We start from the raw sequence: 26,901 nt of genomic DNA, 5'->3' as shown, positions 1-26,901 counted from the left end.
AGTAGGCTGGAAAGAAGGTCTAGATTCTTAATGACAATACACCCTCCATCAAGCCATCACTTGTACTTCCTGATCTGCGTGGGAGGGTAGGACCCTTTATGTGGACCTGGCCTACCCATACTAATACATAGACAAAAATCCATAAAACTCCAACCTTAGGCTAGTCACAGACATTCTATATAGTCTAATTACCAAACCCACATAAACAAACCTGGATTTCTCCAGTATTTTTATTATTGTAAGGAAAAGGTAAAAATAAACAAAAAACAAAAAATATTGTTTAATTGGAATATTCATCTAGGTAACCAACCATAAAATTCATTCTTGAAGCACAATAGTTTTCAAAACTTTTATCTCATGGAATCACTTTTTTAAATCCAGTGATAGTACAAGCCCACATAAAACATAAAATCATAGTTGTCTGGTTGAAATAAGGTTGGCAGCTCAGGGTCCTAGTCACTTAGAATCCCAATGGGACAGAGCTAGGAGGTTGAAGAGCTAGGAGGTTGAAGAGAAGGGATGCAATTTGGTGGTACTGGAGCTTGAAAATACATACAAGAGGTCCCCAAGGTGATTCCAAGAAATCCCTGGTGCTTCTAGGTGCCTCATTTGAAAAATCACCACTTGAGCATATATTGCTTTATTAAGGTCAGTCTTCTCCCTAATCTCTCTGATTAGCACTCAGACACAAGAGAAGCAAAAACTGATCTGATGAGGGAAGTAAGTCATGCCACAGTTATATGGGGAGTGGGTCACAGAGCTGCCAAATGTTTTGATAATACATCCAAATGAAGCCCCATGATAAATTAAGGAGTACAAAGAACAAGGTCTGAGTCCTAATTCTGTAGCTAACTCACTCTGATGTTAAATAAAGCCCTTCCCTTCTCTCAGCCCCAGACATAATATCCAGACAGCCTTTGTCCAGCTTTGATGCTCTGGGATTTTTATGATATTTTAGGATTCCATATTAAGTGAAGATTCATGGTCACATCATCCATCACAGATAGATGCTAGAGGAAAATAAAGAAAGGAAACCTTTATGTTGTTCCTGCTGGCATGATTCTGTGCTTTCGTTCAGAAGCTCAAAGCATCTTAATAACTTATTCTGTTGGAATCACTGCAGAAAAACAAAAAGGAAATAAATCTTGAAGAAATCATACGCCTGCAATCTTTGAATATCTCTTACTCAGTAAGGTTCCAGCTACTTCTGCACAATGCCAGCCCTTACTGACTTCTGGTTCAAGGGAAAGAGAATAATATTTTCTTGTTTAAGGGGAGGCAGGTGGTCTTTAGAGAATAAGTTCAGGGAGGCAGAGAAGAGGAGGAAGTACTCACAGTAGTCTAGATAAGAGATTATGAGTAGCTGACCCAAGGCCATGTCCATGGAGACAGAAAGGAAAGGACAAATCCAAGAGACATTCAGGACACATTGTCAAAACTTTATGTTAAATTTCAGTAGAAGGGAAGGGGAGATTGAATGCCAAGTCTCTTAGTTGGGTGATAACAAGCATGATGGTGTCATTATCCAAACTATGACTCTGAGGAGGAAAAAATTACTTGAGAGGTAAGAGGATATGTTTTAAATTGGAATGTCAACTGTGAAATGTCTGGAGGGTTACCAGGTAGAAATGTTCAGCAAATATTTGGTTATGCTAGAGGCTGAAAGGGGAACTTCCATGAAAAGGATTTTCACCTTTATTTATTTATTTATTTTAGTGCATATTTGACTTTATTTTTTGTATTAGTTATTTTTAGCTATACATAATATTGGGGCTCATTTTGACATAATTTTAAAAGCATGACATATAATTTACTCTAATTTAATTCCCAGCACTTCCCTTTTCCCTCTCCTCCTCCCAACCCCTGTTCCCTTTCCTTTACTTATACTTATCTATGAAAAGGCTTGTAAACCCATATTTGAAGGACATTCCTGAACAAGGGAACATACCATGTAAGGCCTTATAAGCAGGAAGAATTTCTTCACAAAGCTGGGAAACACACTACCTTGATATCTGTGATATGCCTAGAATATTTGCTACTACAGTTGCTTATATTTAAATGATAGTAATAAAGTACTACAATAAGGCATGATCATACAATTATACCAAAGTCAAAGCACTCGATGCCTGTGAAATGGTGTTTAACAATTTTATGTTGTCACTGATTGGGCTGGATACAGATGGTTACATTAGTCAGATGTAATATTAACTTAAGCAAAACTTTAAATAAAATTGCTAGAGCTCTGTATTCCATTACTAATAATTCTGATTACCTCAAATCATGCTAGCATATTGAAGCCTCACTCTGGGCAAAATAACCAATCAATAGTGTTTCAGAAACACTGTTATTGAGGAAGCAATACTTAAAATAACATTTTGTCTAATGATTAAATAGAGAGCACAAACTGCAGGACAGAAAAAAATCTATATAGCCATTGGGGAAAGGATAAGTAGGTTGTGTTTTGCAATTCCTTCCTGGTGGGTTCACAATTATTCCACAGCATGATAGCTAAAATGCCTAAGAAATCACTTACCTGCATCTCAGTAATAATTAGTCCCCCATCCTTTGTATGTTCACCATGAGTTCTTTTGATTTTACTGCATGGAAAGATCGAGTTTACCCATTAACAGTTCTAAGTATTTATCCCTTATAGGCAAACAAATGTGTGCTAGGAGTTGAACAATTTCTGACCAGCAATGTGTATTTTAACTGAGATGTTTAAGACGTATCAGTTGAATAATTAATGTCCAAATCTTAGCTAACTGGGTGAGGAAAATTAAAACAAGCTTTATTTGTTATAGACATAAATTGAGCTATATTATAGTCTTTCTGCTTTTAAGATGAATCCTGGTGTCAAGAAGCCAAAAGACAGAAGTACTACTGTTTGTAGTGCAATTAAAAAGGAAATTAACAAATTGTGTTAATTTGTTGTGCTTGTAACTTGGCTGAAAACTGTGGTGTTGTAGTATTACAATTTGAGTGTTGGACACCATGCAAATGTTGTGTTGGACATGCAAGTGTTAGACACCAGCACTTATCAGCTATTTTTTTTAGTTTCTTATTTATTAAACTATTTAGAAATGAGTAGCCTACTTATAGTAATTTTTATATTAAGATTATATTTTTATAATTAAAAGCTTTTTTAAAATGAACATTTTAAAGTCCAATTGAAGCTCCTATGTCTTTTGTCCCACATTGACAGAACCAATAGGATGTGCTGTTCAGAAGAGGTATTTAATCTTATTGGAGCCCTCAGCAAATGAGGCATATGTGATTTTGGCAAAAGACAAAAGGTTTCCTGCTTGTTGATGGTGCATGCATCACAAGGGGTCTATCTGCTTCATCAGAGTCCCAGGAACATAGCAAACCTCTGGTCTAATACCAGCGTGCAAGCTATCACATCTGCAGAGGCTCAGGAGCACAACTGTTCAAACCTGTTCAATTTGCTTCCTGCAATTTCCTCAAACGCTAAAAATTTGAGCATCTCCAACACCCTTGGCTCTGATAAACAAGCTAGGGAAAGGATTTGACTATTTATATTTGATTTTGACTCTCAGAGTTCTTTTAGGTTCCACTCAAATATATTGCTTAGGGTATATTTATTTGTCTCAGGATAAACAAATCAAATATTCAATGTCACAGAATTATTTTTATGCTTAGAACTCACAACTGATGAGTGTACTATATATTGGTGCCTCTAGGATATCTTATATGTAAAGAAATGGAGGTTCTAATATTTCAATGCCAATATGTGGCAGGGCACTTACTAACACCCAAGCTTCTTACTCACTCCACTCCCAGACAGGGCTCTTTTCTAGCATACTCTATCACCTCAAGAGTCATGCTGCTAGAAAAAGTCCAGGCAATGAGTTTTATAGAGTAATTTGCTAATATAAGAAGATGTGTGAGGATATAAGTCAACAAACACTTCAAGGCTTTTATGGGACAGACTGAGTTTCTCAACCTCCCTGTGGGCCAGATCAAAGCTTAGCCACTTGCTGCATTAACAGAGACACTGAGAAGCCCAGAAAGAGGTTGTATTTCATGATCTAAGCAGGGTTGGGTGGCCTTAAACTTGAACTATGCCCCATTGTTCCTTGTATCTGTTATCCCTAACCCTGACACAATTTCCTGTGATTTGGGTCAAGATCTAACACTCCTAAGCTTCTCCCTTTGGTTTATTCATAGATTCTTGCTCTTTCTTACTCCCTCCCAACTTTTTCTCTCAATAGTTCCTGTCCTTGAATCTTCCATGCTACTTCTGCCCCACTTTGCTCAATAATTCCAGGATTCAAAATCCAGGCTGCAGCCAGAATATCCCCTCTCTCTTGGTACATCAGTTCCTGTGGATAAGGACCAAGGATGAGAAGTGAGGTGGGAGAAGTAAGAGCGTTTTACTCTTTCAAAATATCAACTTGAAGTTTCTATCAACTACTCCTTGTCAGAGATACAGTTCAGTGGGAAAAGATAATCAAATATTGAACAGGTCTTGCAAAGGTCTTGAAGGGCCTACTGCATCATCAGAAAAATGAAATTAGGTTCCACCCAAAATCAGGAATGAAATGCATTTTCTTATCTTACCTTTTCAAAATTGTTCACCTCTATATTGTTTACAGTAAATTTTCCCCAGTAGAATATTTTCAAGGAATGAAATTACTATTAATAGGGGAAATTGTTATGATTTTTAAAAAGAGCCAAGAAGTCACCTCAATAATCTTAAAGATAATTCCTCATCAATGGCATGAGTGAAGATATTTCATTTAGAGAAATAATCTCTGAATAGAGAAGTAAGAAAATTCAGCCTCATTTAGCAAAGGAGTATAGACAATAACTGGCATTTAAATAAATAGAGAAAAATATAATTCAATCCATACCATTTTAAAATTTGTGATAATTCAATCATGGGCTGGCAAATTTTACTTTTCTTCAGTCTGTTAAAACAACAGCAACAATATTTTTTTGAGTAAATTAAGAGTATAAACATGAGCTCCTAGGGGATGTTTAACCCAGTTCAGAGAACAAACTTTCCAAGCTAACATACATTTGCATATAAATAATTAGAGTGCTGATTTCAAATGGTCTTCTCCTACTCATTTGAAACATCAATCAAAATCTCTGCTTGGCAATATTTTGTTAGCTGCTTATAATATCATTTCTGCTTAAAATAATAAAAATGATTATTTTAAAATAATCTATAATTCAGCATTGTTATAACAACAGAATGACCATCTCTCCCATTTGTCTGTTAGAGAGGCCTAACTGCGTTCCACAGACTCTCCCATTTGCACATCCACTGCATCTTCATTTAAGAGCCTTTAGAAAATGTCTATAAATACTTGATATAGTAAGACTTGAAGCATTTGCCTCATTATTGTGGGTATAAAAATAAACTCTCTAATTAGGAACTAAAATGTCCAGTGTTTTAAGAAATTTAAAAGAAAGACTACATGTATCTCTATTACTTCTACAATTAATAAAAATCTTATTGATGTAAACAATTTCAGAAAATGGGTAAAGAAGTATCCTAGTAACTCAAATGCTATCTGAGCCATGAATGGGAGCTTGGACGTCATGCAGTGTGAACCAACCCCTAGCAGAAAACCCCCAGTAACCCAGCTTCTGGTTAGAGACCTGCAGAGCCTCAGATCATCCCATATCTAAATGCTCTTCCTGATCATCCAACAACCGAGCATTAGATAGTCTTTTCTCCATTGGGCCAAATTCTGCCTCCCTGTAATTCTTACAGATTGGTCCAAGTTTCTTGAGGAAAAAACTTACAGTGTTTCTATGCTTATTTATGTGGCACTTTTCACATACATGTTCTCATTGGACCATCTTGGTAATCCTATGAAGCAGTTATTCTTGCTATGTTTGCTTTATGGATGAAAACACAGAGGCTGAGAGAGGCACAAAAACTGCTCAGAGTTGGTTAGTAGTAAGTGGCAAGGGTAAAGCTGGAGCCAAGTTCTCTAACTCCACCTTTTATGCTATTTTCACTACCCCACCTTGCCTCAGAGGGGCGGGGGAAGGGAGGGAGGAAGGAGAAAGAAAAACTGTTGCTTCTTCTCCTGGAGAACAGTCCTTGAAGGTGGAAAAGGGTAAAATAACTGAAGTTTCTTTCTCTACTTACCCTACCTGAGAGATATCTGCTATTCTGTGGGTTTAAACTGCCATACAGAGGAACTCACACCTGTGTTTCCAGCCCACACACTTTCTAGACTTCTGAAAGAAAAGAGGCACTGCCCCACCTGTATGTCCCACAACACCTTAAATTCTGAAGGCTCCAAGATAATTTACCTCTTGTTTGCCATTATCCTGATCTTGGTTAGAAATACTACCCTCTATTCAGGTAGCCATACCAGAAACCTTGAGAATTATTGTAGACACTTACCTCACTTACTGACCTTACCCACAGCATCATAAGGATTTCATTGCTTTGCAATATCTTTGCATCCACCTCTTACTTTCCATCCTCACTGATTTATTGCCTTGTTTAGTCTAACTGCATCTCAAGATACATTGAACAACTTCCTAAATGGTTTCTCTACCTTCAGTAGCATTCCTCTCAAACATACCCACCTCTATGTAGATTACCATCAGAATAATCCAATATGGCAATCTATTTCCAACCATTGTTATCAACCTTCCAATGGCTTCCTATTGCCTCCAGATGTGATTATCAGGCTTAGCTGATTAAGAAAATGTTGAAGTTCCTTGTGTGATTTGAATGATTCAGTAATGTTCTGGAACTAAGGATGTATAAGGCAAAGTTTATATCCTCAGTGATCTGAATTGTCTCCAGTCATCATTCCTGATATTTTCACCTTGGCAAATAATGCTTTAGCAATTCTAGAAATATACCATGTTGACTCACACTTCTATTCCTCCACTAATGCTGACCTCTTAGCCTAGAATATTTTCTCTACCCATGACCAACCTTCACTGAAATTTCAAAACTTAACTGAGTTGTCATTTCTTCAGGAAGCCATTTGTGACCTCATTAGACTACATCAGTCACCCCTCCTCTGTGATCCCATATCATTGTATAGAGTTCTTTAACCTGCCATCTATTTTATTCAGCCTTTTCATTGCTGGGATTAAAAGACTTGACACGAACAATCATAGAGAAGGAAAATTTATTTGGGCTCATGGATTCAGAGGTCTCAATCCATTGACAGCAGGCTCCATTCCTCGGGGCTGGAGGTGAGGCTGAGCATCATGGCAGAAGAGTGTGCTCGAGGGAAGCAGCTCACATGAAGATCAGACAGCAGGGAGAGACAGGGAGAAAGAGGGAGGGAGGGAAGAAAAGGGAGAGGGAGAGGGAAGGAGGAAGGGAGGGAAGGAGGGAGGAAGGGAGGGAAGGAGGGAGGAAGGGAGGGAAGGAGGGAGGGAGGGAGGGAGGGAGGGGGGAGAGAGAGAGAGAGAGAGAGAGAGAGAGAGAGAGAGAGAGAGAGAGAGAGAGAGAGAGAGAGACTCCACCCTCCAGATACAAAATATATAACCAAAAGCCATACCACCAATATTCCACCTCCTCCAGCCATACCCCACCTGCCTTCAGTTACTATTTAATTAATCCCTTCAGGTGATTGATTCACTGATTGGGTTAAGACTCTCAAAACCCAATCATTTCCTCTCTGAATCTTTTTGCATTGTCTTACATGTGAGCTTTGGGGGATAACTCACATCCATAACATTCTGTCCCTGGCCCCCAAAAGCTCACACTCATCTCACAATGCTAAATACATTTTGTCCATTTCCAAGAGTCCCCATAATCTCAACAGTTCAAGATTGCCCCAAAGTTTAAGTTCAAAGACTTCTCTGAGACTTAGGGCAAGCTCAAATTGTCAGAGCTTATAAAAATCAAAAGTGATTATAAGTATCCAATATATAATGGTACAGAGTAAATATTTCCACTCAAAAAAAAATAGGGTATAGAAATAAGGGATAGAACCAATGTAAGACTGAAATCCATCTGGGCAAACAAGTCCTGTAGCTCCACTTCCCGCATCTGGGGCACATGGCATGATGATGTTCTGTCCAAAGGGTTTGTGTAGCTCTGCCCCTGTGGTCTTGTTAGTTGCAGCACTAATGGACTTTTTGTTGCCTTGTCTCAGCTCAATTTCTGCAGCCTTCCTCAGCAGACTTTCCACAGTACTAGCATTTCTTAATCTTTGGGGTCTCCAACTCAGCTTCAGCTTCCTCCTCACATCTCCATGCATCATCCTCTCAGTGGATGACCACAGGGACTCTGATCCTGCTACACTTTTCCTGGTGTCCCTGGCCTTCCTTTGAAATCTTGGTGGAAGCCTCCATGATGCCTAATTCCAGCATCTTGCATTCCTGCAGAACCAGCATGATGCCAAGATTGGCCGCCATCTGGAGCTATAGCCAGGACTCCAGGGACCCTGGGTGTGGAAGTCTCTAAGTTTCTGGGTAGCTAGGCATGTTGAAAAAACTTCCTAGGCCCCCTTGTGCAAGAAGGGTATCCCACTGGTCTCTTCTCAAGAGAATCTTTTACTTCCTCAGAGTCTGATATAGATATGATCTTGCCAATTCCTGAGATGCCCTCAAGCCATCTTTTTTTATTGTCTCTGGGCAAAGTCATTAACATTTCTTTGTAATGTCTTTAACAACTGCAACTTCCTTAGCCCCAATTTTACTCCTGCCTTTCAAGTCCAAGTTTTTGAAATCTTTCTGCTCTGCTTTCTGTTCCAGAACATCATAATAAATTTGGCTAAAAGCCATCAGCAATATTTATGCCACTCCTTGAATGCTATGGTGCTTAGAAATTTCTTCTGCTACATTAAGAAGTCTGTCGCTTTTCAAATCAGCCTCACAGAAAGTCTCAGGACATGGACAAAATGCAGACAACTTCTCAGCCAGAACATAACATGAATGGCCTCTAGTCCAATTACCAATAGTGTCCTCCTTTTCTTCTAAACCCTCTTGAGCCTTGTCTTCACTGGCCACGGTCCTATTGTCATTCTGGTATTCTGAGCTCCCACCAGAATCAGCCATTAAACTTTGCTTACAACAATATAAAGCATTTCCAGGTTGCACTGCTACACATCTCAAAATTTCTCCAACCAATTCCAAAAAGCTCCAAAAGCTTTTCAACCACATGGTCAAGTTAGCCACATTGGCAAACCTACTTCTTGGTACCAATTTCTTTTTAGTCATCTTTTTCAAAGCTAAGACTAAATGACCTGATCAGCACAACTGTAGAGAAAGAAAAGTTTATTTGGGGGCTCATGGTTTCAGAGTTCTCAATCCATAGGCAGCAGGCTGCACCATCATTTAGCATATTTTGTTGAAATTATGTGTTTATGTGTGTGACTCCCCCAAAAGCCTACAATCTCTCAAAACCAAGGAATACATTGTTAAGCATAGGCAAGTACATGTCACTTAATAGGTACTCAGTAAATGTTGACCTGAAATGACCCAGATGTCAAGGCTCTACATTTGATAAAGTATAGACTTGAATTTCAAGAAACTCAATTCACTTGCTTGGTCCTCAGTAGCCCAATCTGTAAAAGAGGTACAATAAACCCCCATGTTCATTCATACAACAAACATATGAATGTCTACTAAAGGATAGACACTGGTGGATTGAAGATTGATCAATTAATTAATGCATGTAAGGGTTTTTGCAAACTGCTGTACTGTAATGCAAAGATATTTCTGCCATTTTAGCTTCTTCTTAGTCTCTCTGAGCCATAAATAACAATTTAATTCCATAAAACCAAAGTCTACTAATCTTTAGTCTCTATTAGGCTCACCAAGGTATCAGAGTAATAAAGCAACTTGGTTCAATAGGAAGTGCATTGGCCTAGCTGATATTAGAAGTGCATTCTGGGAAAGAATAACATAGTGAAAAAACAAGTCTGAGGGTGGCAGTTCAAGATTCCTGAAGGTTTCACAGCTAATCACCACTGAGGAAAGGTCAATGAACCCCAGTTTTTCTGTCAACTTACTTCTTCCCTAACCTATTCTCTCATGCCTGGTAAAAGGCATGGAGCCTAGTGGAGCAGGATAAACTGATAAAAACAACCTGACTTCCAAATGCTCATCCAGATCATCCTAAGCATTTTTACTCAGGTAAGTACAGAGTCTCCTGAGCTTTTCCTGAAGAGGTAACTCCCAAGAGCAACAAGCCATTTGAAAGGTCAGTCCCTCAGAGCCAAGGAAACCAAGTAGATTTGCTAAGCCTGTGGAATTTAGACCTAGCATAGCTATAAGCCATTCTCTACCAAACTACTCTGGTCTCTGAGAGCTCATGCCCTATAGGCCTATAGGGACCATACACTGTTCAATGTCCTTAGACTAGAGGTTCTTGAGCCTTCTTTAGTCCCCCACTCTACCACAGAGTTGCTCATCCTATTGGGTAAATCTAGTTCACAGACGGTTCTCAGAATTTCAAGCTCTGTAGACATTTAGCAATGCTTCCATTAACATCACACTCATCCTTCTAAAGGAATATGATCTCTTTTAAAAAAAAATTTAGTTGTAGGTGGATACAATATCTTTATTTTATTTTTATGTGGTGCTGAGGATTGAACCCAGTGCCTAGGCGAGTACTCTACTACTTGAACCACAACCCCAGCCCCAGTAATATAATCTCTGATTGACCCAAAAGTGACTCCTAGAGCAGAAGAACTACTAGAATTCTGGACAAGAACCAGTCAAGGAGGGGTAAAAGCATGTCCTTTACAGCTCCCGGAATATATGCAGATCCACATTCACTGAAGCAGGTTCCTATAAATCGTCCCCTCTGGATTCAAGCTGAGTGATCATATCCATCTCCTTGAAATCTCAAATTTTGCAGTTCTTTTATTAGAGTAGAAAACAACAGATGAAAACGGTATTATCAAGTTCTTTCCACCCTCAATGCCACATAGCTAAATTTTCAGGGATCACAATTCAGTGTATGGGACATCCAAATCATTAATTCTGTAAATATTTACTGAGCACCTACTAATAGTTCTTGCTGAAAAACTAGCACAGTGTCATTGAAGGGCTCAGAAACTAGTATAGAACATAGACATATAAACAAAAGAGTTGTAACATGTTATTGTATAAAATACATAAGGATCCCAGAGGTGGATGTAAGACATTGTGCCTAGAACACTCAAAATGGCTTTCTAGAAAAGAGGACAATGTTTTGAAGGATAAAGAGTGGTTCACTAGTCAGACAGGAAGCAATGTCTCAGTAGAGGGAACATGTTAAAAGACACAGAAGAATATTGCTGAAGGCTGATAAAATGTGGGGATAGGGGAGTGATGCGAGAACAAGCTGAAGAAGTATGAAGAAAACAGATCAATATGCCATCCTAAGAAGATTATAATATATAATTTAGAAAATAAATACACACCAGAGAGATAATAAATATTTTTCTATTTTATATTGTTTTTGTTGTTTGTTCTTTGCAGTGAAATGGCGTAACTAATTTTTTTAAGCAAACAAAAAATTAAGTTTATTCATTTAGTGGGAACCAGTACATATTTTTGAGAAAAGGAACTGAATTTTGACACCATTTATATTTCAAAGATACATTAAATATACAATTATTAATGTAAGCATATGTATTAAAATTGAATATGTTACATTATTATATTGTTTTAAAGTACCTAAGTATCTATGGTGTAAAATAATTAAAGCATGATTCATAGTTCATGGTTCAAACAATGCATAGCAAGTGTCCTTCCTTTAAAATTTTTTCATGCTATAAATTTTTTTAAGAATCCAGGTTGTAGAAGAGTGCTAGTAATAACAGGACCATGACAAATATCATGGAAAGAACACCCTGCATGGAACACTGTCTCCTCCTCAAGGCAGCAGAGATCAGCTTAGCAGGAGGCATTGGCCTCCCCCCAAGGTCTTTTTTATTTTTTTATTAAATTATTCATTTATTTTAATTAATTATACACATGGCAGAATACAATTCATTTCATATTACACATATAGAGTACAATTTTTCATGTCACTGATTGTACACTAAGTATTTTCACACCATTCGTGTCTTCATACATGACTTAGGGTAATGATGTTGAACTCATTCCATCATCATTCCTACCCCATTGCCCCCTCTCTTCTCCTCCCTCCTCTTCGCCCTATCCAAAGTTCCTCCATTCCTCCCATGCTCCCATCTCTCCCTTTATGGTTCAGCATCCACTTAACAGAGAAAACATTTGGTCTTTGGTTTTTTGAGATTGGCTTACTTCACTTATTAGCATTATACTATCCATCCATTTACCTGCAAATGCCATGTTTTCATTCTCTTTTAATGCTTAGTAATGTTCCATTGTGTACATATACAAAAGTTTCCCCATCCATTCATCTACTGAAGGACATGTGTGTTGGTTCCACAATTTAGCTATTGTGAATTGTGTTGTTAATAAACAAAAGCAGCATGCTATTGGAATCAAAATAGACCTGTAGACCAATGGTACAGAATAGAGGACACAAAGACTAACTCACATAACTACAGTTATCTTATATTAGACAAAAACAAAAATGTACATTGGAGAAAAGATAGCCACTTCAACAAATGGTGTTGGGAAAAGTAGAAATCCACATGTAACAAAATGAAATTAAACCTCTATTTCTCATCATGCACAAAACTCAACTCAAAGTAGATCAAGGACCTAGGAATTAAACAAGAGACCTTGTGCCTAATGGAAGAAAAAGTAGGCCCAAATCTCCAACATGTTGGTTTAGGCCCCAACTTCCTTAATAAGACTCCTATAGTGCAAGAATTAAAACCAAGAATCAATAAATGGGATGGATCCAAACCCAAAAGATTCTTGTCAGCAAAAGGAACAATCAGTGAGGTGAATAGAGAGCCTACAGAACGGGAGCAAATCTTTACCACAAGCACATCAGATAGAGCACCAATCTCCAAGATATACAAAGCACTCAAAAACCTTAACACCAAAAAAAAAAAAAAAAAACAAATAGCCCAATCAATAAATGGGCCAAGGAACTGAATAGACCCTTCTCAGAAGAGCATATACAATCAATCAACAAACATATGAAAAAATGTTAACATCTCTAGCAATTAGAGAAATGCAGATCAAAACTACTCTAGGATTTCATCTCACTCCAGTCAAAATGGCAGCTATCAAGAATACAAACAACAATAAGTGTTGGTGAGGATGTGGGAGAAAAGGTACACTCATAAATTGCTGGTGGGACTGCAAATTGATGTAGCCAATATGGAAAGCAGCATGGAGATTCCTTGGAAAACTTGGAATGGAACCACCATTTGACCCAGCTATCCCGCTCCTTGGCTTATACCCAAAGGACTTAAAAACAACATACTACAAGGACATAGCATAACAAATTTTTAGTTTGGAAAATAACTTTTTGTCAGTGGATTGCATTGAAGGGGCTTGAATGATCATGGTAAGAGATGAGACATAGGAAGACAAGATTGTAGGTCATTAAAATAGTCTAAATGATAGGTGAAAGTCTGGACAAAGAAATAGCATGGGGTAAATGTAGAACTGATTTTATGAGTGTTTGACTTTGGGCAGAGGAAAGGAGGAGGAGGAGGAATGATGGTCAGATTTCTATACTGAGAACTTCAGACAGATGCTGTTGCTATCACCTGGAATTATAGGAGGAGAAGCAAGCTTGCAGGCAGTTGGGAGGAAAGATTTCAGGTTGAACAGACTGAATTTAGCAAGTCTGTGAAATGAAGATGCCCTACAGATAGTTGGATAGATATGCCTGCAATTCTCAGGATTTTCAGGGCTAAAATTAAATATATATATGAAAGTTAATAAATGTGTAATAGTTCAAATCTTGTGATTACAGAAAAATAACCCAGGAAGAAGATATATTTATTGTAAAAGATAATGAAAAGAAGTGGTAGGTCATTTGAGGTTTAGTAAAAATAACTTGCTATAAGATGATCAGAGGTAGGAGAACCAAGACGGTAAGAAATCAAGAATGTCATGCTGGGCTGGGCACCATGGCACAGACCTGTCATCCTAACAAATCAGGAGGCTGAGGCAGGAGGATCACAAGTTCAAGGCCAGCCCTAGCAAATAAAAATTGAAACAATTAAAAGGGCTGGGGATGTGGCTCAGTGATAAAGCATCCAGTAATGTCGAACTTGGCAACAAATAAACCCTTCCCTATTTTATTTCTCTTATGCCCAAATATGATGCCAGATTTTAAGTTTGGTTGATTAGAGGAATAGTGGTATAATAAACATAAATAGAGCATGTAGAGGAAGATTAATTACCTCAGGAGGAAAGCATATATGAGTTTCAGTTACAATAAACAATTCAGGTGCAATCAGGTTGTCAATGTCTAATAAACAGATGAGAAACTTAGACCATCTTAGGAGAAAAGTCAGAGTTGGAAGTAAATATTGCAAAGCATCTGCACAACGGTATTTTGGCATCCATGATATTGCTATAGATGAAAATATTAGAAGTGAAAAGACAAAGAAGATATACAAATGGTCGATAATCACAATAAAATATGTTCAACATCATGAGTCATTAGGGAAATGCAATTCAAACCACAAAAGATACTACTTCATACCCACTACAATGGATTTAATTTTAAAAATACTGATAATAACAAGTGTTAGTGAGGATATGGAGAAAATGAAACCCTCCTCCTACCTCATGTGAATGTAAAATGGTACAGCCACTTTGGAAAAGTTGAGCATTAGACTTCAAGTTATAATATGATTCTGCAATCCCTCTAAAAAAGTATCTAATCAAGAGAAATGAAAACTTATTTCCAAACAAATCTTATACACAAATGTTTACAACAACATTAGTTGGAAAGCCCAAGAAGAGGCAACCCAAGTGTTAAACAAGTGATAAAAGTGTAAAGAAAACATGGTATATCCATATAATGGAATATTAAACATAAAAGAATTGGAATTTAGCAGGAAAAAACTCATATTCCACAAAAGGCACTGTTAGGAGAAGGAAAGCAGAAGCCGTAGGCTGAGAGAAATTTTCAAAACATTGTTTGATAAAGGTCTTGTATCTAAAACATACAAATAACTTAATTTCAAGAATAATAAAACAGGCAACCCAATTTTTTAAAACGGGCCAAATATCTATGTAGGTATCACTTCAAATAAGATAAGCAGATGGAAAATAAGCATAAAAAGAGATGCTCAACATCATATGACATTAGGGAATTACAAATTGAAACAATAATGAAATGGCACTACACTTTCCCTTATTAGAAAGGGGAAAGGGAAAACCCAGACAACTGACAACATCAAATGCTGGAGAAGATGTGGAGAAAAAGGAACTCTTGATCATTGCTGCTGGGAATACAAGATAGTACATCCACTTTAGGACACATTTTGGCAGTTTCTTACAAAGTTAAACATACTCTTGACATACAACCCCATATTGTGCTCATTGGTATTTACCTAATAACTTGAAAAGTTATGTGTATACAAAAATCTGCTCACAAATATTTATGGCAACTTTATCTATAATTTCCCTAATTTGAAAGCATCCAATATATTCAAAGAAATGTATACATTCACACAATTGAATATTATTCATTTATAAAAAAAATGAACACTGAGCACAGTGGCACACAGGTCTATAATCCCAGTGACTCAGGAGGCTGAACCAAGAAGATTGCAAGTTCAGTCTCAGCAACTCAATGGGATCTTGTCTCAAAATAAAACAAATATAAAGGCTGAGGATGTATCTCAGTGGAAAAGTACCCCTGGGTTCAATCCTCAGTACTGCAAAAAAAAAAAAAAAAAAAAGAAGGAAAAAGAGAAGAGGAGGAGGAGGAGGAAAAAAGAAGAAGAAAAGAAAGAAAAAAGAAATGAACTATGAGACATGGAGGAAGCTTGTATACATATTGCTTAGGGAAAGAAACGAAAGAAACCCATCTAAAATAACTACATATTGTATGATTCCAATTACATAAAATTCTGGAAAAGTAAAAGCTATAGGGACGAGAGAGAGGGGGGGGAGAGAAAGAGAAAGAGATTGATTCATAGTTGCTAAGGCTTGAGAGGAGGAGAGAAAGACTGCTCTAAAAAATCCCCTGTGCTTTACCTACTAATAAAAAACTATTCTGGGGGCTGGAGTAATAACTCAGCAGTAGAGCACTTGCCTCACACATGTGATGCACTGGGTTCAATCCTCAATACCACATTAAAAAATAAATAAATAAAAAGTAAATATATTTTTTTAAAAACCCTATTCTGTATGATACTGTACTGATAGATACATGGCATTAGACATTTGTCAAACCCATAAAACTGTGCAACACAAACAGTGAACCCTACTATAAACCATGAACTTTAGTTAATAATCATGTATCAGTATTGGTTCATTAATTGAAACAAATTCACCACACCAATGCAGGATGTCAATGGGGAAAAGGATGGTCAGGAGTGAGAAGGAGGATATGGGAACTCTCTGTACTATCTGCTCAAGTAATTATACACCTAATACTCTTCTAAAAATAGTCTAACAATTAAAAACAAAAACTTTTAAAAAAGAGAGAATGAAGTACCAATACACACTACAACATTGATGAACCCCAAAAACATTATGCTAAATGAAATAAACCAGTCACAAAAGCCCACTGTATGTAATTCCATTTATATGAAATATCGAGAATAGGCAAATTTATGAAGACAGAAAGTAGATTATAGGTTGTTGAGGAATGGGGGGAATTAAAGGGAAATGGAGGGTGATTGCTAATGGGTCTGGGATTTCTTTCTGAGGTTTTGAAAACCTAGTAAAATTTATTGTGGTGACTGTGGTGATGGTTGTAGAGCTCTGTGCATATACTAAAAATCATCTTGAATGGGTGATTGATATGACGTATATTATACCTAAATAACAGCAAAATGCTAACAAATTTGAAAATGTCAAAAAATGGACAACTTCATAGGAAAATCAGCAAACTGGAATCACAAAGTAGAAAACACTGAAAAAGTACTCTGTTAAAGAACATTTCCTCCAATGATTGTTAGAATGCCTAGACAGCTTATGAGCAAGTTCTTTCTAACTTATACGTAACAGATGATTTCCATGCTATAAAAGTGGTTTCCAGTATAGAGTAAAAGAAGTAAATAAGCTCCTTTCATTTTGTAAAACTAAAGTTATCCTGATGAACACACACATAAACAAACACAGAAAGAAAACTGAAGGTGAATGTCACAAATATGGATGTAAAAATCCTAATTGAAATGCTAGCAAACCAAATCTAAGAATGTCAAGGAATTTTTAATTATTTAATAATTTCTTACAAAATTAAGGGGGAAACCCTATGTTTGAAGATAAAATTGGTCAAAGAAAAGAACATTCAGCTTCATTAGTAATTGAATTAATATAAAATTTAAAATAAGATACAGATTTGTTGTAGTCATATTGACAAAATAGTAAAACAAAAAATTCAGGAAAAAAGGTATGTCCATGCACTACCTCTAAGGTAAGAATTATTATAGGGTCTTTTAGCAATACCCATCAAAAGCCTTAAAATGTGATATGTGTTGAGGCAACAACTACATATATAGAAAATTATTCAAAGGAAACGAGGATTTCTTCAGGGACTTAGCCAGAGAATACTCATCTGTGTTGTTAATATTAGGGGAAAAGAAGAAAATAACCTAAATGTCAAATAGTAGAAGATTGTTTTTAAAAAAAGTGATACTTTCATACAATGAAATGAATGCAACCACTGAAGGTGTAATTGAATGACAAAAGGAAGTTCATTAAGTAAAAAGCTTATGGAAGAGTATGCAGAGGATAGAGAAAAGAAGACTGGCAGGGTTATGATAAAATTTTAATAGAGGTTATCTCTGAATGGGAAGAGTATGAGTGACTTTGATGCTCTCTTTTTGGTATATCTGTGTTTTCTACATGTTCTATAATAAGCATGTATTACATGTTAAAGAAAAATACAATAAAGAGTGTCTTTTAATATTTATATTCTTGGGATGGGGTTGTGGCTCAGTGGCAGAGCACTTGCCTAGCACGTGTGAGGTACTGGGTTTGATCCTTGGCACCACATAAAAATAAATATACAAAATAAAGGTATTATGTCCATCTACAACTAAAAAATTTTTTTGAAATTTATACTCTAACAATCCTGAAATAGCAGAACATATAAAGAGCTAGAAAAGTAAGTGAAAATACAGATTACAAAATAATAAGTTCAATACAAAGATAACTTTTTAAATATGTTCAAAAACACTAGAGGGGAATATACCAAAATGAACATCAATTGTTATTCTCTCCAAGAAGTAGGACCACGGGTGATTTGATTATTTTCATCTTCCCAATTATTACACATTTTCTACAATGTAATTCTAAACTCAAGAAAAAGTAAAACTTAAGTGTGCATTTAAGGAGCAAGGAGAAAATATAGAAAAGCATAACAATTCTTTCTGCTACAGTTGTGCTATAAGGCTTTTATATCAGAGCATTCTAGCAACCAAAAACTAAATCCAAGAATTGGTTTTGGGGCTGGAGTTGTAGCTTAGTGGTTAAGCGCTTGCCTTGCATGTGTGAGGCACTGGGTTTGATCCTCAGCACCACATAATAAATAAATAAATAAATAAATAAATAAATAAATAAATAAATAAATAAAATGAAGATATTGTGTCCATCTACAATTTAAAAAAGAATTGGTTTTGGATGAATGGTGGAACACAGACTAAAACCAATCCAAAAAGGAACAATATAACAATGTAATAAATACACATAAATATGTATATAATAAATATAATAATATAATAAATCTGTGTAATTTTGTTTAAAATTTAAACAGGAAAATCCAGAGGTTAAGAAATATAAACTCCTATTGACAGGAAAAGGGGTAATGATTACTTTTATGGGTGTTATTTTTAAATATAATTTGCTATTTTCCAAAAATGTAAAAAAAAAATGAAGGAGCTATATATATTCCCACTCCTTGTTGTTACAGTGGGGCAGGCACATTTGATCTGTCTCTATCAACTATGGGAGAACCCAGTCAGTTCCTGCAATATGAAGAAGCATTCATGGTCACTGCTTTTTTCTCTTGGTCTCCAGGGCTACGCATCAGGGGTCTGCCAATGAAACAGTGCAATGATTTTGTTTTCTTCATTCACAGCATGCCAGGTGGCCCCTCACCCTGTGACAACAACCTCACAAATTAGGATTATGGACCCCTAAACCTCAAGTCATGTGGAGCCTCTAATCAGAAGTATTCTCTTTGACACAGATAGCTCCTCTAGCTCTTATGCCATCTAAACTGTTATCTCATGAAGAGTCAGGGCTGTGGTTTAGCTCAAATCTTGCTTCCATGCCTACCCTAGTACCTTACATAGAATACATATTCAATGAACATTTATGAGACTTTAAAAAACAGGCAGGTAGTGAAATGGTATCTTCATGCCTGACTTGGGAATAGATGGACATGGATACCAGCAACTCAGAAGCATTTCATCCTCTCAGGAATGCACAACCCATTCCATGGCTTGGCCACTTCTTTAAGTATGTATGGTGGTAGTAAATCTCATAGATAAGAGTGCCATCTAGTGGAATGGGGATGGATAGTCAGTGATGTAAAGAGGTCAAAGCAATAAAACCTGGTTCAAGCAGATCATTGGAAAAAGAATACACAGCCATTACAACAAATGGAATGATGGGGATCGCGCAAATTGTCTGTGTAAGGATGTGACACAAACACGGTCAATATGGCATAAATATATAAACTTACCTGTGATGCAACAGGTTTGCATGTTTCAGACTAAAGGACCACATTTCATCTCATTGCGAAGGGCTTACAGATGAACCCTGAGAGTCAGCCTTCATGGTACTTACTCCAAGTTCCCATTAATATTGTGGTATTACCATTAATTTTAAAATTATTTTAGCATTTTTTCAACATTATTTCTCTTATTTCGTGTGAAGATGATTACATTTGTCTATTACAATAAAAATGTGGAAGAAATCTCCTTTGCTAAAATTCATAATGAAATGTATGTAAAAACAACTTTTTAATAAGGAAAAATAATTATTGAAGTATTTTCTTGGGGATCCCAAGGCGCTGGCAAGACTTTTTTATTTTTTTTCTTTTGAAACTAGAGATTGAACCCAGGGGAATTTGACACTGAGTTACACCCCTATCTCCCCTTTTTATTTTTGCTTATTTTTTATTTTTAAGACAGTGGATCACTAAGTTTCCCAGATTGGCCTTGAACCTTTAATACTTCTGCCTCAGCCTCCTAAGTCACTGGGATCACAAGCAAGCACCACTGTGCCCAGCTAGGAAAAAAAAGGGGGGGTTAATGGCAGAAAAAAAAAACACAGTTCCAAATGACACAACCCTTGTGTTTTTCCTTCAAATATATGTTAGATAGTGGCTGTTGAACTGAGTATAGCAAACTTCCTCCATTTCTCTAACAGAATGAAATAAGGCCCCACTGCTTACTCACATGTAGTGGATCTGAATGCATATGTGGGTTACAGGCCTCTGACTTGGTCTAATTGAAAGGATATTTGTAGTCCATGTAATATATTAAAGATAGTCTGGACCTAGAATTTCATGGGACTACACACACTTGATGATGCCAAAAGTTTGACACACAGTTTGAGAAGTCCACTCTGAACCATTGCCTTTTAAAGGCAAGGCAAAGAATTTCTCCTCCCTTTTATCCTCCATCCATCCCTCCATTCCCTCTTATTTAGTTCAGCTAGGAGAGTTAGTTGCCAACATAACTAGATAGTCTGTAGGATTAAAGAGGTAACACTTGGCCTACTTTTAAACACTAGTGCATAAGAGAGTTCATAAAGAAGTTTTATAACTTCCATAGCACCTTTCATCCAACTGATGCAAGTTCTGACTGACTTCTCTGTCTTTGCTTGTTCCTAACTCTGGTCATCTTATATTTATCCTATAACCCCTACTCAAAACTCTTCAATGCCTCCATATTTTCTATTGAATAAAGTTGAACACCTCAGTATGTCATAAAAAAGTCCTCAAAAACATGGCCCCCAAACTACTTTTCCAAATATATTTAATATAAACCTACAATTATGATGTGTGCTCCAGCCAAACTAAACTTCTCACTGTTCAAGTGTTAAAATATTTTCATCTCCAGTAGTGAAAAAAAAATTGAGTCACCCCAAAAGGTTGTTAGGATCATTCTCAAGTGCTTTATACCCCTTCCCAGAAGAAAATTATCCTCAAACATGCTTTCACACAAGATGCTGGCTATAGAAAAACATATCCATGGAGGATGAGTCAGACACTCATTCTTCTCAGCACCTGACCTGGGTACTTCAATACTTGTTCTGATACTGACTAGTCCACTGCCTTCTCAGCCTGGAGTTTTGACATTTCATCAGTTCTATTCAAAACTATCTTTGGTCTGCATTTATAAAATTCATCCACTCTATTCCCCAAATGCTGCAACTTTTCAAAATGCATTAAATTTAATTAAAATGAACTTCACCATGAGAATTTTAGAACAATTTTATGAGGCATTTTGAAATCCTGTGAAATACCCTGTGCCGCAGTCTGGCTGGGCACAATTCAGGAGCCACTTGTCAAAAGAAACTAACTTTATTTTTAGAACTACAAACGCCAAACAAAACAGCTCCTCAGGAAAAAACCCTCAGAGCCCAACTGCCACCACCGGCTTCCCCAAGCCTCTCACCCCCACACAAACCTCACCACCTCCCACAATCCTCCTGCTCTTGAGGCCGATTGGCTGGGTTGCATGGGCGGAGCCAAAGAAGTCCCCCAATGAGCAGCTCCGTGGAGGAGCCAATCAGCTAGATGTTGCTGGGGCGCTGTGAGCCAATCATCAGCTGGCAGTCTGAAGGGCAGGGAAACAGCCCAATGAACACCACCGCGGAGGAGCCAATCAGCTAGATGTTGCTGGGGCTGCTGTGAGCCAATCATCAGCTGGCAGCTGGAAGTTTCCTGGCAGCTGGAAGTTTGCTGGGGCCCCTTTGGCTGTGGCTCTCAATACCCTGGAACGTCCCAAAGATGAAGTTAAGAATCAGTCTTGGCTAGTGTATTCATCTCTCCGCACTTGATTGTTTCCACCTACAAAAATGGAAACTAAAGATGTGTCTACTTTCTCCCAAGTTTCCCAGCCTGGGGGAGCACATGATATATATATATATATATATATATATATATATATATATATATATATATATATATATATCTTTGCTTTCCCAAAAATAAAGGAAATATATATAATCCACATAAAGCAATTTAACTGTAACTCTAAAACCTCAAGTTAGTAAACATCCTAAATAGTACCAAAAAGATATGAGACTCAATCACATTACTTGATAAGAGAGACATAAAAGTTTTCAGGACACACGAAAACTGTTTTGTTATTTAACTTACATTTGGAGATCACAATGCTTGGGAAGGTATACATTCAATATCCAAATAGAATTGACCTTGGGAAGTAACTGGATTTTGGGATTTCCTTTAGCTTCTGAGAACAAAGGAGTTCCTTCTGAGGTAGGAAATGGAGCTCAGGATGTTGAGAAAATGTCACAGTTCCTACTTGCTTCTTGGTTGAAATGTTGCTTTCTACAGAGAGATTAGAATGAAAGTGCTGGGAGATGAGGCTGGAAAAGAAACATAACGTTCTCTTATCAGGACAATATTTTGTCCCTACAAACTACTTTATCTGTAATCATAATTCAGCAATTTTTGATAGAATTCTTTTATTTCAACAGTCTCTAAAATGTCAAAGTTCTTCAAGAAGGAGTCTATGGAGAATTCTAACATTTGACAGAAACTCTAACTAGAAATAAGAGTTCTACACGTTGCCAGAGTCATAGACCAAAAGGAAGGTGAGAGACGATCCAGGCTACTGCTTCACCTCCAGGCCCATCGCAAGTAGACTGAGAAAGATTCTAAGTCATTCTTTTATTTTATTTTTATTTGTTCTTTTTAGTTAGAGAATAAGATATATTCTGTGCTTGTATAAATATATCAAAATAGAGTCTAAGTCATTCTAAAAGAAACCCATGAAATGATCTGTTATGAACTGAATGAGACTGTTCTCCCTCAAATTCATACATTGAATCCTAACCTCCAATGTGACAGTATTAGGAGGTAGAAACTTTGGGAGATAATTTGGTCATAAGGGTGGAATTCTCTTGAATGGGATTTAGGGCCCTTATATATAGGAGCCAGAGACGTACCTCATTCTCTTTCTGCCGTGTGAGATCACAGCAAGAAGACAGAAGTCTGAAAATTCAAAAAGGACCCTAATCAGGCTATGACCATGCTGGCACCCAGATTTCAGACTTTCAGGCTCTAGAGCTCTAAGAAATAAACTTCCATTGTTTGTAAGTGCTACTATTGAATGTGTGCCTCAAAAGTTCACATGTCTGAAACTTATTCATCAATTCCCCCCATGTTGGGAGCTGGGCTATAATGGGAGATGTATAAGTCATGAGGGCTCCACCTTTGTAAATGGATCAATGCCATCATCACAGGAGTGGATTAGCTTTCACAAAAGTGGTCTGTTATAAAAGTGAAATTTGACTTCCTCAGCTCTCTCTATGGCTTGTTCTCACCTTTTCACCATTTGTCATTTTATATGCCAGCACCATGCCCTTAGATTTCCCAGCCTCCAGAACTGTGAGCCAAATAAACTTTTTTCTAAAAGAACTCTTCATGTAGTAGTTAAAAACCTGTATGAGATATTGAAAAGAAGGTAACTTCATTGTATGATATGTGAGATTAGGCCTCTTGCAACCCTGGGACCCAGGTGCATTAGATGGAATGAAACAGTGATCATATTTATCCCTAATCAGTATTCTGCACTTTGAAATTTTTCATTGACTTTCCCCCACCCCATTACAGTTGATCCTCCCAACTGCCTTAAAAAGCCATTGTCATTAGGGTGATTTTAGAGTTGAGACAATTTATGTGCAAAGAGGTGAGTGAGCAGTCACATCATGCAGCTGGTTAGTAGTAGAGCTACAAGCCAAGCACTCCCTTCCATGACAATACAGGGCTTGTGAACAGAAGATAGTTCTGTTTTGTCTACAACCCTATCACCCTATCTGGACAGCCTCCAGGATACAGACCTTGCAGAAATCACAATGTAATCTTCTCTTGAAAATTTTCTATGCAATTTTGAATATACAATTAAGGGTGTCTTTGGCACTGTAGTAGAAGGCACAATAATCAGTAGAGCCAATTCTGCTCTTGAGGGACTTCCTCTTCCCTGGTAAATTTCTCATTATAGAATTTACCGTATACAAAGAGGGACATTTCTCCTGTGATTTATTGCCAGTGCACATGTATGAGTCTCTGAAAAACAAACAGATGATTATTTGTGTTTTACTAGAACAATTAACCTACCAAGAGGAAGTAATGTAAACAGCAACCCTATTGTAGGCTTCAAAATGACCATAGGTTGGTGGTACCTCATTCACTCCAACTCTAAAACTACATAAATGATGACTCATTTCTGTCTTTGCTACATCTAGGAGGAACTAGTTTTTAAGCCTAATGAATCTACTATTAACTTATATAATTTTTTACCTTCCATACTAAAACAGAGTTCAGGGAAATTATGCAGTGATATAAACCTCCCTCATTCTCAGTCATATTTGTTGACCTTTGAGAATATTTTTTTTTCTGAAAGAACAGTGATGAATTTTTCTGAAAAAGAAGTTCTTGAAATGTCTCCTTATTGGGGCTGGGGTTGTGGCTCAGTGGTGGAACACTTGCATAGCACTTGTGAGACACTGGGTTTGATCCTCAGCACCACATAAAAATGGATAGATAAAATAAAGGTATTTTGGCTATCTACAACTAATTGTTTTTACATAAAAAGTCTCCTTGGTTCAGCAGTTTCTAAAGCTCCTTAAAAATAGATTTAATTATCAAATACCTAGTATACAGGTAGATTTCTAATTATGATTATGATGGAGTACTTTTATATAAGACTAATCCTTCCACTAAAAATAACCAGGAAAGCCAGGCAAAAAATTTAAAACATCTGATTGAAGGCATTAGAGCAATGATGAGGCAACCAGGAAAAAGAGGATATTCTGCAGCAACTTTTGCCTTTGGGATATTTGCTGATTCTAGCCATCAGGCGAGTGGGTAGGGATATGAGAGAGAAACTGGATTGAGGGCCTCTACTAAGAGCAGAGAAGCCAACAGAGCCTTGGGTAGTCTCCTAGAGATGGAGACATTAGAGATTTGAGGAATCAGGATTCTGGTAAAGAGTGAGGGGGAAGAGAACTGAGCTCAATATTCAGCAAATTTCCCCCTCAATATAGTTACAGAATTCTCAAACTACATCAACCAAATCAAGAAAGTAACTGTCAAACTGAATTTTTATGCCTAGCAAAAATATCTTTCAAAAAATGAACAGAAGCCAGGCATGATGGCACACACTTGTATTCCCAGCATCTTGGGATGTGGAGGCAGGAGGATTGCAAGTTCAAAGCCGGCCTCAGCAAAAGTGAGGCACTAAGCAACTCAGTGAGACCCTGTCTCTAAACAAAATACAAAATAGGGCTGGGGATGTGGCTCAGTGGTCAAGTGCCCCTGGATTCAGTCCCCAATAACCAAAACAGAAAAAAAATGAAGGGAAGATTTGGGAATGGGAAGTGGCAGCAATGCCATCAAGGTTTTTGAATCTCTCTGAATCACTTATTTTTAAAATGAATAGAGAGCTAGAATATTTTTAAAAGCATAAACAGCATTTACAACAAAAGTATGTGAGTAGATATCTAAATAAAGCCAAGATATGAACAGATAGAGACAATTCACTAAGAGGTATGAGATAATATGGTACCTAATTCTACTAAGTGGAAGCCGAAGGAATAAGTGATTGCATCTGAATTCTTGAAAATAGGAGTACCCCCAAATAGTCAACATGCACTTACTTGCAAAGAACAGCAGAACATTCTAACAGTTAACAGTCAACATTAACATTAACAGAAGAAAGACTTCTACACACTCCAGCATGAGAATAACTACAGTTGTCTAGAGGGCAAGAGAGGTATGGATTCAAGAAGATTCAAAACTTCATAAATTAGGAGCTAGCTTCCACTGTGGGAAAGCAAGAAGAATCATAACCATAGTGAAAACAATAAAGGGGTCCAACTAATAATAATCCATGGATTATTTCTGACACATTGGAGATCTGAGTTTGCAGACAACAATTTTGCCCTGTATATGAGGAGATATGCTCATTGCAGGAAGAGAGATGTGAGCATCTCTCACTTATCTTGGGTAAGCTTACCAAAAATCAGTAAGAAGAGGTCAGCTAGAGATATTCATGAACTAGAAAAGGTAAAATGTGGGCTGATAGAACAGTGTGAAGTCTCCAAGGGCCTCAGAAATTGGAGGAACTGTGATCTCTTGCAGGATCTTTCACCATGAACCCCATTAGATTCTTGAAGAACAAGACCAGAAAGAGCCTTAAGAAAGAATCCACTGAAGTTCAGACCTTAGAGAAAGGAACACCAGCCATACAAAAGAGATAAGAATCTCCCATGCATTTTTTTCAATCTCCTCTAGGAAAAAATGCCTCATTCTGTGAGAGAAAGGAAGCAAACTTTGTCACTCTTAGGATGCCAGTGGAAACTCACTGCACCTGGGGGAAGGAAACAAGAAAAATATTACTCTTAGAAGGAGTGCAGAAATATACACTGGGCCCAGAACTACATAAGGAGAGAGGCAAAAGATAATCACTCTATACCTCTAACATCCAGGGCATAATAACTAAGACTAGAGATTAAGCAGAAAATGACATGCTCCCAATTCACACAAGATTAAATAAACAAATTCAAGTAGCAAGAATATGCTTGGAAGGGAACAAAGGAAGAATACTTAAGAAGCAGAGTATAAAGAGAAGACGTAAGACCATGGTCAAAAAGACATTCCTC

The 26,901-nt window shown here is 37.2% G+C and overlaps 1 long non-coding RNA gene across 1 annotated transcript; it reads right to left on the bottom strand.

The window, feature by feature from the left end:
• Positions 1–21,629: 21,629 nt before the first annotated feature.
• On the bottom strand, positions 21,630–24,300 carry LOC308638844. The gene is made up of 4 exons (XR_014019934.1): positions 24,079–24,300; positions 23,563–23,679; positions 22,373–22,564; positions 21,630–22,060 (listed from the first exon to the last, which is right to left on the bottom strand). It is a non-coding gene; the product is annotated as an uncharacterized lncRNA (long non-coding RNA).
• Positions 24,301–26,901: the final 2,601 nt, after the last annotated feature.

This window comes from Spermophilus citellus (assembly GCF_964194105.1).
Source record: "Spermophilus citellus genome assembly, chromosome: X".
Classification (NCBI taxonomy): domain Eukaryota; kingdom Metazoa; phylum Chordata; class Mammalia; order Rodentia; family Sciuridae; genus Spermophilus; species Spermophilus citellus.
The sequence above is the reverse complement of the archived record's forward strand: the minus strand, read 5'-3'. Positions and strand labels throughout refer to the sequence as shown.